We start from the raw sequence: 12,234 nt of genomic DNA on the forward strand, positions 1-12,234 counted from the left end.
ACTCTTTTCTTCTGTTATTAACCGTGCAAATGTCAGCTAACTCTATAATAGCAAAGTACTCGGGCTACACCAACCCCTGCTACGAAACCAAATACACAATCATAAAATGATATTATTACAAAGATTAGTTTCCCTAACTTTAATATCTACTAAACCAAATACACAATCATAAAATGATATCATTACAAAGATTAGCTTCTCTAACTTTAATATCTACTAAACCAAATACACAATCATAAAATGATATCATTACAAATATTAGCTTCCCTAGCTGTAATACCTACTAAACCAAATACACAATCATAAAATGATATCATTACAAAGATTAGCTTCTCTAACTTTAATATCTACTAAACCAAATACACAATCATAAAATGATATCATTACAAAGATTAGCTTCTCTAACTTTAATATCTACTAAACCAAATACACAATCATAAAATGATATCATTACAAAGATTAGCTTCTCTAACTTTAATATCTACTAAACCAAATACACAATCATAAAATGATATCATTACAAAGATTAGCTTCTCTAACTTTAATATCTACTAAACCAAATACACAATCATAAAATGATATCATTACAAATATTAGCTTCCCTAGATTTAATACCTACTTATCCAAATACAAAATCATAAAATTATATCTTTACGAAGATTAGCTTCCCTAGCTTTACTAACCACTAAATCAAATACAGAATCATAAAATTATATCTTTACGAAGATTAGCTTCCCAAGCTTTAATATCTACTAAACCAAATACAGAATCATAAAATTATACCATGACGAAGATTAGCTTCCCTAGCTGTAATACCTGCTAAACCAAATACAGAATCATAAAATAATACCATGACGAAGATTAGCTTCCCTAGTTTTAATACCTACTAAACCAAATACACAATCATAAAATAATATCATTACAAAGATTAGCTTCCCTAGCTTTAATACCTACTCTGTTAGCAGGTTACTGGATCTTGAAAGACAGCTGGGTCGACAGTCGTCTGATACTCACCGTACACGTTCAGTATTGTTAAAGTCAACATTGATGTATTCAGGGCGGACCCACCTTCCCTAATTTTATTCAAGTATGGAGAGTACTACGGCGTTGGTAATATATGACGTCATATCAATGCGATTTGGTCAGTTTTAGATCAATATTTTGTAAAAGCTATCTTGTTAGGGGCCGTCCATAATTTTCACAAGTGTACAAAGAGTACACTTTTGACCATACCCCTATCCCACCCCCCCCCCCCCCCCCCCCCCCCCCCCTCCCCTCTAAAAGTGTACATCTCCAAATGAAAAATGTTGATGTGGTGAAGTAATCCAGGTCCATATTCCCAAAAGCAAGGCCAGGGCACTAGCTAGGAGTTTCCATGGATTGTACCTAGAGCACACAATGGTTGTAAGAATAAAGATAAATTTCAAATAAAAAAAAATTATATTGTTCTTTCACTGTTCACATCATTTCGATTCCATCCAACTTTTATTGCAGTTTTACGCGATACGGACTTTTATTCTAAATTTTAATTTTATATATCTGTGATATTTGTATTTTTTGCACAGTTCTTTACATTGTGTTTTTATTTGACTTTTGAATTTTTATATTCATGTTGATCAACAAATTTGTTTTGCATTTACCATAGTTTGACACCCAATAGCCAATGTATTTTTCGTGCTGGGGTGTCGTATCTATCTGTGATATTTGTATTTTTGTACAGTTCTTTACACTGTTTTTATTTAAATCTTGAATTTTTATATTGATGTTGATCATCACCTTATTTGTTTGCATTACCATAGTTTGACACCCTGTAGCCGATGTATTTTTCGTGCTGGGGTGTCGTTAAACATTCATTCATTCATTCGTTAAACATTCATTCATTCATTCATTCATTTCACTGTTCACAGTAGAAAACAGGTCTGGATATACAGATGACACAAAAGAGAACCACTTTTTATAGTTTTTAAAAAGGAGCCAAGGATATTACTTTCAACATCCCTGCACGTGCTGTAACCTCACCGTGGTGCAGGGGTGTAACATTCTCTTTGAGAATGGCCAATACAGCACAAATTGAAATTTTGAATAAAAGTCAGTATCTATCTGTGATATTTGTGTTTTTGCACGGTTCTTTCCACTGTGTTTTTATTTAACTGTTGGATTTTTATATTGATGTTGATCATCAATTTTTGTTTCCATTTACCACAGTTTGACACCCATTAGCCGATGTATATTTCGTGCTGGGGTGTCGTTAAACATTCATTCATTCATTACTTTCATACACAGTATTTCAGGATGTGAATTAATGTCCCGGTCTACAAGTACAGGTGTTCATGATCCACAAGAAAGACCCACAATATACAAATAGAGGCTGACCCAAAAAGGTGTCCCTGTCCAAAGTTGTAAATAAGTGGGGATAACTCAAAGGTAGTATTTGTGTTTCTGCTATTGCTGGTGGAGAAAACCAAGAAGACAGTCCATAAATTGCTCCAGAAACATGATTAAAACATGATCAAACACAACCACTGTCCATATCTAGGTGTACCAGTACTTAAAAAATGTCGGTGCACATTCAAGGAGGTAACAATAAAGAAGTTACTTTTTCATGTTTGTTTGTTCTACAATTAAACTTCTATATTAAATATACTTTCTTGTTTAGAATATTAGTGGTTGTATATTAGACGTGTTTCTGATTGTTCTAATATTTCTACTAGGTTAATTTGCATTTATTTACTAAAAACAAATATGGTGTTTTTTTCGTACGTACGAAATTATTTGAAGACAAAATCCAGTTTGGGATTCTTACCAGAAACACATTGAATATACAGACACTGATATTCTAAACAAGAAAAAATATTTAATATGTAAGTTTAATTGAAGAAATATTTTATTAGTCGGAAACATCTTACAATGCAGCAAACTCAGGAATGTCGCTTTAAAAAGTAATGAACATTCCTTTTCTTTGTCTGTACTAAATATGACGTCATCACAATTTGGCAAACACAAAATTACGTCATGTAGTTTAAAGAGATTGCGTTTACGGCTCTCTGTTTTTTTTGGTGTTAAATTTATAACAAAATGCCATTTTAATGCAATTCATTTTAGATTTTGTACCACAATAAAGAGAACTTTTGTTTTTGAAAATTATATATGAACGCGATTGAGTTACAAAAATATAGCAATAATCAGAACAGTGCATAAATTGGTTTGCATCGTTTCTATACATGTAAGAGCATGTGTGTCGAAAATAAAGGCTTTTAGAGAAAAAATAGCTTAGGTAATAAATAGCATAACAAACTCGGTACCAGTTATTATAAAAGTTATGTCCCTCGTGACAACTGAAAATTATTTCACTCGTGACACATTTGATAATAACTGGTAACTCGTTTATTATCCCCCCTCTGTCACTCACTCTATCTTTGTCTGTCTGTCTGTCTGTCTATATATGATTGCCCATGTGTCTCCCCCCCCCCCCCCCCCCCCCCCCCCACAGTCCTGTGAAAATTTCGACCGATATGTGTGGCACCGAGGGACTACGAGTGTAGGCTAGTTTTTCTATCCCACATGACCACATATGATGTGTGTCTTTTTATCAATTGCCAATAAAGATGTTATACTGTGTTGGGTACCCAGCCATCTTGGCATTAGGGGTAACGAAAAGGCAGATATTGCTGCCAAGTCTGCTTTGAACTTGCCCCGTGTCCATGTTGGTGTCCCCTACAGTGATTTTAAATTTCATATTAACCAATATATCTTTTCGACTTGGCAAGATGATTGGGACGGTGCGGTTGCGAATAAGCTTCATTTTGTCAAGGCAGTCCTGGGAGAGTGGCAGTCATCCTACAGGCGATGCAGGAAGGATGAAGTAGTCTTATGCCGTGCCCGCATCGGCCATACATATTTGACGCATTCATTTATTTTAAAGAAGGACCCTCCTCCTGAGTGTGAACACTGTCAGTGTACACTGACTGTGCGGCACATTTTGGTGGAGTGTGATCATCTCAAGCCGACAAGAAATGATATATTTGGCAACAGAAATGTTTTGGAATCGTTTAAATTCCATCCAATGTTAATTGTAAAGTTTTTAAAACACTTTGACTTCTATACAAAATTTTAAGATATACTTAACTTGATTTTATATATTGTATTATACTTTCCCCCCACAGCTCCTTACACTGTGGTTTTACATGAGTCTATATAAATATGTTCATATACTTACCATTTGTGACACCCAATAGCCGATATGTATTTTTGTGCTGGGGTGTCGTTAAACAAACATTCAATCAACATATGATGAAGTCTTATAGTAATTTACAATTTGAATTAGATTCATTCATTTCAACTTATTTTTCTTGCTTATATCCAATGAAGGTTCAAGCACGCTGCCCTGGGCAGACACACCTCGGCTATCTGTCCATGACATCGGGTTAGTTTTTAGTGGAGAGAGGGAGAAAGAGAGGGAGGGGGAGGGAGAGAGAGAGCGAGTGAGAGAGAGAGAGAGAGAAAGAGCGAGAGAGAGGGAGAGAGAGAGAGCGAGAGAGAGGGAGCGAGTGAGAGAGAGAGAGGGACGAAAGAGCGAGAGAGAGAGAGGGAGGGAGACAGAGAGGGAGAGAGAGGGAGCGAGTGAGAGAGAGAGAGAGAGGTGGCTGTAGTGGTCTTACACCTACACATTGAGTCGTTAAAATTGGCTCTGCGTGGGAACCGGGTTGCGAACCCAGCACAACCTACCAGCCTTATGTCCGATGGCTTAACCACGATACTGGGGCGGGACGTAGCCCGGTGATAAAGCACTCTCCTGATGTGCGATCGATTTGGGATCGATTCCCGTCGGTGGGCCCATTGGGCTATTTCTCATAACTACCAGTGCACCACAACTGGTATACCAAAGTCAGTGATATGTGCTATCCTGTCTGTGGGATTGTGCATATAAAAGATCCCCTGCTACTAATGGAAAAAATGTAGCGAGTTTCTTCTCTTAAACTATATATAAAAATTACGAAATGTTTGACATCCAATAGCCAATAATTAATAATCAGTGTGTTCTAGTGATATTAAACAAAACAAACTACTTGGCTAAATGGCCATTCTACTATGCACTGTTAAACGGTTTTGCCAGTCAGATTTCATTATCAAAAATGGGCCTAATAGTGAAAAATACACCTTAGTGTTTAAAAACTAGGGTCTGTCATTTTAACGGGGGACGTGGGTAGCCGAATGGTAAAGCGCACGCCTGATGTGTGGTCGGAATAGTATGAACACCAGTCGGTGGGCCAACTGGACTATTTCTCGTTCCAACCAGTGCACCACAACTTTTATATCAAACTTGAAAAGCCGTCTTATGTGCTATCCTGTCTGTGAGATGGTGCACATAAAAGATCCCTTGCTACTGAATGAATGAATGAATGTTTAACGACACCCCAGCACGAAAAATACATCGGCTATTGGGTGTCAAACTATGGTAATGCAAATAAATAAAGTGATGATCAACATCAATACAAAAACTCAAGGTTTAAACAAAAACAGTGCAAAGAACTGTGCAAAAATACAAATACAAATATCACAGAATTTTACGGATACTGAATTTTACTCCAAACTTCAATTTGTGCTGTATTGGCCATTCTCAAAGAGAATGTTACACCCCTGCACCACGGTGAGGTTACAGCACGCGCAGGGGCCCTTGCTACTGATGTAATGGAAATGTAGAAAAAGACAACTTATCAAAATTAGGCGTGTTAGGCTTCATATTTTCAAACCTGCGTACGCCGTGCGCCTTTCTGCCTGTCTGGTTTCTTGTAATTTTACTTTTTAGCAAACTCCATTATGTATCTTTTTGTATTGCACTCATGTGCATGTATGGTGCATGTTTGTTTGTTTATTTTTTATTTTTTATTTTTTTCCAGAAGACAGTATCAAATTTGTAGATATTTGACGGAATTTTAAAAACTGTTCACATGAATATACTTTTGAAATTATTTGGATTACAACAGTTAATATTACTATATCTGTATACACACAACGTATTTACTTTTAATAATAAAATTATGTGTGTGATAGGCTCCTGGTTGGTCACAGCTTTCTGCATATGAGTATTCATATCCTTTACACTGTTATTCTCTGCATACATTTCTTGCTATCTTCCACTGTCATATTTGTCTTTATAAGCTCTGTCGCATCACTCTTTTGTTCTTTGCCAAGTCGCATTTCAATATTTGTTTTTGAGCCGGTGAATTGTTACTTACAAACGTATTATATTTACATTCGGGTAAAGCAAAGTAGTGGACAACAGTCAATGTATACGGTGCCTGTATTTTGTACATACATGTATGTATTACACATTTTGAAATGACTTCGGTACAAAGTATGACACTAAACTGTCAGGGACTGGGAGATCCAGCAAAAAGAAAAGATGTATTAAATTATCTGAAACAAAAGAAATATAATATATATTGCCTGCAAGATACACATTTCATTAACGAATTGGATCCATACATAAAAGCACAGTGGGGTTACACGTGCATTTTGAATTCCTACTTTAGTAACTCCAGAGGTGTAGCTATCATGTTAAATAATAATTTTGAGTGTAAAATTAATAAAACCAAAACGGATAATGCTGGAAATTACATAGCAATGGATATAGCTATAGAAAATACAACAATAACGCTATTAAATATTTACGGACCAAATGAAGATAACCCTACCTTTTTTGAAAATGTTCTGAAAAATATCGAAGACTTTGAAAATGAACAGTACATAATTTGTGGCGACTTTAACTTAGTGTTAAATAATGATTTGGATACTAGTAATTATCTACATGTAAATCATCCTAACTCAAAGAAAACATTGTTAGATAATTTACAAGTGTATGATTTGGTTGATCCGTTTAGGGAATTGTACCCAACATTAAGAATGTATACATGGAGAAAGAAAAATCCTATTAAGCAGGCGAGATTAGATTTTTATTTGATCTCTAACAATTTGATGACACATGTAGAACAAGTAACTATTGATAATAGCTATAGATCTGACCATGCAGGGGTGATTTTAAAATTAAAACTAAATACTATTAAAAAAGGTACAGGTTTGTGGAAATTTAATACTTCTTTATTAAACGACAAAGAGTATGCTAAGATAGTAAAAGAAATAATAAATAATATGAAAACGCAATATGCTGTCCGGGTATATAATAAGATGAAATAAACACAATTCCAAATGACACACTTCAATTTACCATTAATGATCAACTTTTCTTGGAAACGCTATTAATGGAAATCAGAGGGAAAACGATATATTCTTCCGCCAAAAAAAGGGAAAAACAAAAACTGGAAACTAAACTGTGCGAAGATATTAAGGCGTTAGAGGAAAATGCAGCCATAAACTTTAAACAAATAGAAGAAGAAAAACTAAAATTAGTAGAAATTAGAAAAGAGAAATTAAAAGGGCATTTTATTAGATCTAGAGCTAAATGGGTAGAAGAAGGAGAGAAACCTTCAAAATATTTTTGTAACATGGAAGCAAGAAACTTTCATAGCAAATTAGTTTCCAAAATAGAATTAGAAAAGGGAAATTTAATCACAGACCAAGCTGAAATATTGAAAGAAACAAAACGTTTTTATGAAAAACTGTATTCAAAACAGGAATCTGAATGTGAAGATAACAAAATTAATTGAAAACTGTAATTTTAATATTCTCTCTGATAACAAAAACAGCAGAGTTGGAGGGGGAATTAACGTACGCTGAAGCTTTATTATTTTTTGAAAAATATGAAGAATGAAAAATGTTCTGATGGATTTCCAGCAGAATTTTAAAAATTCTTTTGGCTTGATTTGGGGCACTTTGTAGTTAGATCCATCAATTATAGTTACAGTATTCAAGAAATGTCACATGTACAAAAACTAGGCATCATAACCTGCATACCAAAAGCAAACAAACCTAAGCAATTTTTTAAAAATTGGAGGCCACTCACCCTTTTAAATTGTACTTATAAAATAGCATCTGGTTGCATTGCAAATAGGATAAAAACCGTATTGGACAAAATTATTGAAAAAGATCAAACAGGATTTATAAAGGGGAGATACATAGGAGAAAATATAAGGTTGATATATGACATTATGCAATACACAGAAACATATAAAATACCAGGTCAGCTATTATTAGTAGATTTTGAAAAGGCGTTTGACTCCTTATCCTGGAAATTTATTCAAAAAGCTCTAGACATTTTTAATTTTAAGTGTTCAATAAAAACTTGGATACAAAGACTATAAAAATTCAGTTTCAGCTATAATCCAAAATGGACATCTATCAGAAAGTTTTAAGTTATACAGAGGCTGCAGACAAGGCGATCCGTTATCGCCCTATATTTTTATAATATGTGCAGAAATACTGGCCATTTTAAAACGCAATAACAAGAATATTAAGGGAATTTATATTGATGGAGAAGAATATCTTATTTCGCAGTATGCAGATGATACTACTTTTATTTTGGATGGATCTCCCGAGTCACTGTACGGCACACTTACTACTCTAGACTGCTTTGCAAAAATGTCAGGTTTGAAGCTAAATTATTCTAAATCAAAGACAATATGGATTGGCAGACAAAAATTCTCAAATGAAGTCTTTTATCATACTAGATGGAAATTAGAATGGGGTTCAACTAAGTTTACTTTATTAGGAATTCGCTTCTCTTTAAATCTAAAAGATATAGTTAAAGAAAATTTTGAACCAAAAGTATTAGAAATGGAAAGTACAATGAAAATCTGGAGTGCACGAAAATTGACGCTATTAGGCAGACTCACTGTTTTAAAAACATTAATAATACCCAAAATAATAAATTTACTAATCTCATTACCAACTCCTTCTGAACAATTAGTCCAAAAGTTAAAAAACAGATTTTATAGTTTTATATGGGAAAATAAACCAGAAAAAATAAAACGTGAAACTATAATTCAAGATTATCAAAACGGAGGATTAAGAATGATTAATATTTCAATTTATATAACAGCCTTAAAATCAACATGGATAAGAAGACTACTTACAAATGATTCAAAATGGGTACATCTTTTTTCATCTATTACAAAGGTATCAATACGTGATTTAATTATATATGGGGATCAATTTGTTAGCAAGAAAATGCAAAATACAAGTAATCCTTTTTGGAAAGATGTTCTTGAAAGCTGGAGAAAAATTCAATGTGAAGAAATCATTGAAAGTATAGACGACATAGTTGGTGCCAATATTTGGCACAACAGTAAAATATTAAAAGATAAAAAACCTATTTTCTACAAAAAGTATGCCGAAAAGGGAATTATTTTCATAAATGATTTAATTGGTGTACATGGTGGCTTTCTAACTGTTGACGAATTTATGGTGAAGTATAATATAATAACGAATTTTTAGATTATACGTCTTTAATTAAAGCAGTAAAATGTTTCATTGAAAAATATGGAAAATTAAATTGTCAAACTCTAAATTGTTTCCCTAATTATAAACCAGTTTATCCACAAAAGTTAAAGCAGATTTTAAAAGAGAAACAAGGTTGCAAGGAACAATATAAATTGCTATGCAAAACATCACAAATACCAAAATCACAATTAAAATATCCGGAAAAAGGTTTTAACTATTCATTAAGAGAATGGAAAATATATTATAGCATACCCTTTAAATGGTACTAGAGATACAACTTTGCGGTGGTTTCAGTACAGAATATTGCATCGAGTACTCGCAACTAACCATTTTTTATATACTATTCACTATATAGATACCAATAAATGTACTTTCTGTAATCTGCTGCCAGAGACAATGGAACACTTATTCTATGATTGTCATTTTGTTAAAAAACTGGAAATCTATTGCAAATTGGATAACAAATACTATAGGTGAACATATTACTTTTGATAAACATATAGTTATCTTAGGTTTGCCTAATGAACAAAACAGCAGTGTAGTAAATTGGATGATTATTAATATAAAATATTATATTTATTCTATAAAAATGCAAAAACAAAAATTGAACTTACGATCATTACAACGGACAATTAAAAACAAATTAGAAATTCAAAGGTGTATTCTGCTTAAAAACTGTGAATACGAATATTTTGAAACATATTGGAAGAAATGGTATAATTTATTTATTGACAATTTTACATGAAATTTTTCAACTGTAGCTTAGAGACAAACATTAAAAGATAAAATTTGCAACCCGTTATTCTTTTCTTTCACTTGTGATATTTCGTTTTCCCCCTTTCTTGTGTCTCTTCTTTCTTGCTCCCAGAAATAATTAACACTAATTACCGACATGTATGAAAACTGATGTACATGGATATTTGTGTGTGTGTGGGGGGGGGGGGGGGGGGGGGGGGGGGTGGTGAGTGGATGAGAGAGTGTTTTTGAATGCAGTATATGTTTTAAACATGAACATTGTGCACATGTAAATAGTCTGTATATACAGTGTGTGTGTGTATATATATATATATATATATATATATATATATATATGAAATATAATTAAAATATGTGTACGTCAGTGAGCTCAGGGCACCTCAACCCTGACACTGCCAAATATTTCTGGGGACAATAAAAAATTTTTTATCAAAATTATCATGTTTCTCCGAGGATTAGAAGTCAATGTGCTCTAGTGGCGTTGTTAAACAAAACAAACTTTAAAGGAAGGGACAATTAAGGCATTTGGCATTATTGCTTAATATCAACAAGTATAATCGTATAGTTAATTAATAAAACGGTTAAATGTGACGGCTATTATATATAACGGAGTTGGACGGAGGAGTTGGGCGGAGCTGACATCACTTCGCCCCAATCTATACCACCGGACGTTACAAAAACAAAACAAAATGGCTGCCCCCAGTTAGCAGAAATAATCATGTTTTTATTAACTCTAAAATTACCCGTTTTTCATTTGTTAAAGTGTCAGTATGTGTTGGTGGTCCGGGTATGCATCTTTCCAACATATAAGGCTCATGTTTGAGTTGACTGTCCCTTTAACTTTAAACAAAACACACTTTAACTATCAAACTTTCCATTATCTCTGGTGTTCTTTTTCTTTCTATCCCACATGACCACACATGATGGAAGTCTTATAGTAATTTACAATTTGAATTAGATGAGAAAGAAAACCTACCTCCGGGTTTGTTGGCATACAAGTACTCCAGAGATTTTGCACACAGACCCCATGGCATTGCTTCAGTCTTGTTTACTTCGTGTAATCCATGCGCCGCATAGTGCCACACGTCAAAAGGCGGGTCAATGGGGTTGTCGTCATCACTGTCTGGACCAAGATAGGTAGCGTCATCTGCGAAACAAAAACAATCGACCGTACTTAGAAGACTGTTTGTCTTAAACGCAGGCGTTTAAGCTGTGTAAATGTATGTAGTTACACGCATGTACATGGGCGTACATAGGATTTTGAAAAGGGGGGTTCCAAAATAGATTGCAGAGATATTGGGCATATATTTCTATGTTGAGTTTTGAAAAGGGGGGTTCCAAAATAGATTGCAGAGATATTGGGCATATATTTCTATGTTGAGTAAATATAATAATGTCAGATATATTAAATTATTTAAAAAAAGCGATTTCAGGGAGGGGGTTCGATACCCCCCCCCCCCCCCCCCATGTACGCCCATGCTGTAAGTCTAAAACAGGCTTTGTAAATTTAAAAAATAAAAATGTCCGACTTTACGTAGCCTGCTTTTCGTAAACGCAGGTGTTTAAGCTGTATAAATGTATGTAGTTACACGCATGCGAGTTTACAACAGGCTTCGTAAATTTAAAACAAAACCAATGGGCCGAATTTATGAAACCTGTTTTTCTTAAACCAGGTGTTTAAGCATAGTACATGCATGTAGTTAAACGCGTGCGAGTCTAAAGCTCTATCCTAACCGTCTGCGAGCGATTATTTTAGAAATCATTGATTTCAATTGCCGTATCCTAACCGCACGCGTGCGACGCGACATATAAATCTGTCGCTTCGCGCGCGTACAGTTAGGATGCGGCAATGGAAATCAGTGATTTCTAAAATAATCACTCGCGTCGCTCGCAGCCGGTTAGGATACAGCTTAAGGCAGACTTTGTGAATTTGGCCCAATATCATTACCGGTATAGGATACACACCACCATTAATTACTCCATACAGATCAGTATAATATGAATATGTTTATACAGATCAGTATAATATGAATATGTTTATACAGATCCGTATAATACGAATATGTTTATACAGATCCGTAT

This window comes from Gigantopelta aegis, chromosome 12, assembly GCF_016097555.1.
Source record: "Gigantopelta aegis isolate Gae_Host chromosome 12, Gae_host_genome, whole genome shotgun sequence".
Lineage (NCBI taxonomy): Eukaryota > Metazoa > Mollusca > Gastropoda > Neomphalida > Peltospiridae > Gigantopelta > Gigantopelta aegis.